This window comes from Nerophis lumbriciformis, unplaced genomic scaffold, assembly GCF_033978685.3.
Source record: "Nerophis lumbriciformis unplaced genomic scaffold, RoL_Nlum_v2.1 HiC_scaffold_281, whole genome shotgun sequence".
Lineage (NCBI taxonomy): Eukaryota > Metazoa > Chordata > Actinopteri > Syngnathiformes > Syngnathidae > Nerophis > Nerophis lumbriciformis.
Window position 1 is genome coordinate 12,501 of NW_027316717.1, and position 3,837 is coordinate 16,337.

Consider the following 3,837-nt stretch of genomic DNA (forward strand, 5'->3'; position numbering starts at 1 on the left):
TAAAGAGGGGGGAAGCACCATATATGTGTCCGGGAAGGCGCCCCTCGGGCGGACACAGGTGTCTGCATGAGCCCCTGTCGCTCAGATGCTGGAAGATCAGTTTGAAAAAGGACCGGGGTAAAGAGGGGGGAAGCACCATATATGTGTCCGGGAAGGCGCCCCTCGGGCGGACACAGGTGTCTGCATGAGCCCCTGTCGCTCAGATGCTGGAAGATCAGTTTGAAAAAGGACCGGGGTAAAGAGGGGGGAAGCACCATATATGTGTCCGGGAAGGCGCCCCTCGGGCGGACACAGGTGTCTGCATGAGCCCCTGTCGCTCAGATGCTGGAAGATCAGTTTGAAAAAAGAACCAGAGGATAGAGGGGAAAAACACCATATTTGTGTCCGAAAATAGCTCACTTTGACTCGGACGCGTTCCCTGTGATTTCAGCCTGTCAGACATGGTGCACATAGTAACGAGATGGAGGTGTTTTGGTCGACCAGGTAAAAAACGAAAAATCGAGAGAAGGTAAAAAGTAGGTGAAAAATTAAGCCTCTCTCGTTAAGGTACTTAGAAAAAATCCCAAAAAAAAAATGAACTCCCATTGAAATGAATGGGGAAAATTTTTTTTCTCGTTTTTTTTCTAAGTACAACAACGAGAGAAGGTAAAAAATGGTTTTTTTTAGCCTCTCTCGTTAAGGTACTTAGAAAAAAACCCAGATTTTTTATTTTCTCGTTTTTTTTCTAAGTACAACAACGAGAGAAGGTAAAAACAGGTGCTTTTTAGCCTCTCTCGTTAAGGTACTTGGAAAAAATCCGAGACATGTTTGGTCTTCCCCACTGACAGTGCGCCTTTGCTGGGTAAGTTGTGGACGTGCCAGGCACCCCCGGGACACCGGTGGAACGCGGCCGGACTCGTGGTACTCCAACCCGGGCATAATTTTGGATATTTTCCGGTCCTTTTTTTCCCCACTTTCCCAACTTTTCTTCTGAATCACAGTGCGCCTTTGCTGGGTAAGTTGTGGACATGGCAGGCACCCCCGGGACACCGGTGGAACGCGGCCGGACTCGTGGTACTCCAACCCGGGCATAATTTTGGATATTTCCCGGTCCTTTTTTTCCCCACTTTCCCAACTTTTCTTCTGAATCACAGTGCGCCTTTGCTGGGTAAGTTGTGGACATGGCAGGCACCCCCGGGACACCGGTGGAACGCGGCCGGACTCGTGGTACTCCAACCCGGGCATAATTTTGGATATTTCCCGGTCCTTTTTTTCCACACTTTCCCAACTTTTCTTCTGAATCACAGTGCGCCTTTGCTGGGTAAGTGGTGGACATGCCAGGCACCCCCGGGACACCGGTGGAACGCGGCCGGACTCGTGGTACTCCAACCCGGGCATAATTTTGGATCAAATTCGGGACTTTTGCCCACTTTCCCAACTTTTCTTCCCAATCACAGTGCGCCTTTGCTGGGTAAGTGGTGGACATGCCAGGCACCCCCGGGACACCGGTGGAACGCGGCCGGACTCGTGGTACTCCAACCCGGGCATAATTTTGGATCAAATTCGGGACTTTTGCCCACTTTCCCAACTTTTCTTCCCAATCACAGTGCGCCTTTGCTGGGTGCGTTGTGGACATTGTAGGCACCCCGAGACCCTGGTGGAACGCGGCGGGACTTGTGGGACTCGAACCTGGGTGTGATTTTGGACCAAATTCGGGACTTTTGCCCACTTTCCCAACTTTTCTTCCCAATCACAGTGCGCCTTTGCTGGGTGCGTTGTGGACATTGTAGGCACCCCGAGACCCTGGTGGAACGCGGCGGGACTTGTGGGACTCGAACCTGGGTGTGATTTTGGACCAAATTCGGGACTTTTGCCCACTTTCCCAACTTTTCTTCCCACTCACAGTGCGCCTTTGCTGGGTGCGTTGTGGACATTGTAGGCACCCCGGAACCCTGGTGGAACGCGGCGGGACTTGTGGGACTCGAACCTGGGTGTGATTTTGGACCAAATTCGGGACTTTTGCCCACTTTCCCAACTTTTCTTCCCAATCACAGTGCGCCTTTGCTGGGTGCGTCGTGGACATGTCAGGCACCCCGGAACCCTGGTGGAACGCGGCGGGACTTGTGGGACTCGAACCTGGGTGTGATTTTGGACCAAATTCGGGACTTTTGCCCACTTTCCCAACTTTTCTTCCCAGTCACAGTGCGCCTTTGCTGGGTGCGTTGTGGACATTGTAGGCACCCCGAGACACTGGTGGAACGCGGCGGGACTTGTGGGACTCGAACCTGGGTGTGATTTTGGACCACATTCGGGACTTTTGCCCACTTTCCCAACTTTTCTTCCCAATCACAGTGCGCCTTTGCTGGGTAAGTTGTGGACATTGTAGGCACCCCGAGACACTGGTGGAACGCGGCGGGACTTGTGGGACTCGAACCTGGGTGTGATTTTGGACCAAATTCGGGACTTTTGCCCACTTTCCCAACTTTTCTTCCCAATCACAGTGCGCCTTTGCTGGGTGCGTCTTGGACATGTCAGGCACCCCGGAACACTGGTGGAACGCGGCGGGACTTGTGGGACTCGAACCTGGGTGTGATTTTGGACCAAATTCGGGACTTTTGCCCACTTTCCCAACTTTTCTTCCCAATCACAGTGCGCCTTTGCTGGGTGCGTTGTGGACATTGTAGGCACCCCGGAACCCTGGTGGAACGCGGCGGGACTTGTGGGACTCGAACCTGGGTGTGATTTTGGACCAAATTCGGGACTTTTGCCCACTTTCCCAACTTTTCTTCCCAATCACAGTGCGCCTTTGCTGGGTAAGTTGTGGACATTGTAGGCACCCCGAGACACTGGTGGAACGCGGCGGGACTAAGTTCCAAGAGGGCGTTTTTGCCCCCCCCCCTCCAAACTCCCTCTCTTTGTTTATAGTGCATATTTTCTGCTGGATCTACTCTCTATTTACTCCAAGGAAAAAAACTAGCCGGTCGCGGCAAATTTTTACAATCGGTCGCCAAACTACGGCACGAGGGCCGAACGCGGTACGCCGGCGTCCAAGATACGGCCCGGGGCTTTTTTTTGATTTTTTGGGCTTTTTTTGATTTTTTTGGACATGTTGGGCATCCCAGGACTCGGGTGCGACTGCAGGACGTGTGGGGCTCTAACCTGGGTGTGGTTTTTGGTCATTTTTCCGGACTTTTGCCCACTTTTCCAACTTTTCTTCCCCACTCACAGTGCGCCTTTGCTGGGTGCGTTTTGGGCATGTGGGGGGCACCTCGGACTCGGGTGGGACGCGGCGGGACTTGTGGCACTCGTACCTGTGTGTGATTTTTGATCATTTTGTGGACTTTTCCCCAGACACTCTCCACTTGTCTACCCCACTTCCCCTGTGACTTTGCTGGGGGGGCGTTTCCCCGCTGTCCTTTGTAGTGTAAGGGTTACTTTTCTTTTTTTTCTGTCTGAAAATAGGGCCCCAAAAGGCCTCACACTCCCCGGGAAGACCTGATGGACGCCTCGGCGTCACTGAAACAGGCCAATCTGTCTGAAAATATGGCCCACGAAAGGCCTCACATTCCCCGGGAAGACCTGACGGACGCCCCGGCGTCACCGAAATACGGCAAACTGTCTGAAAATAGGGGCTCCAAGTGTTCCCCACTATTTCTGGCCCACAAAAGGCCTCTCATTCCCCGGGAACACCTGTAGGACTCCCCGGCGTCAAGGAAATACGCCAAACCGTCTGAAAATAGGGGCCCAAAAGAACTGGAAATAATGTGTTTAATTTGGGGGGTGATGTCTATAATTATGGGGGTGCATTGGAGGCGGGAGTCCACTGGAGGGCTCCACACCGTCTGAATATAGGGCCCC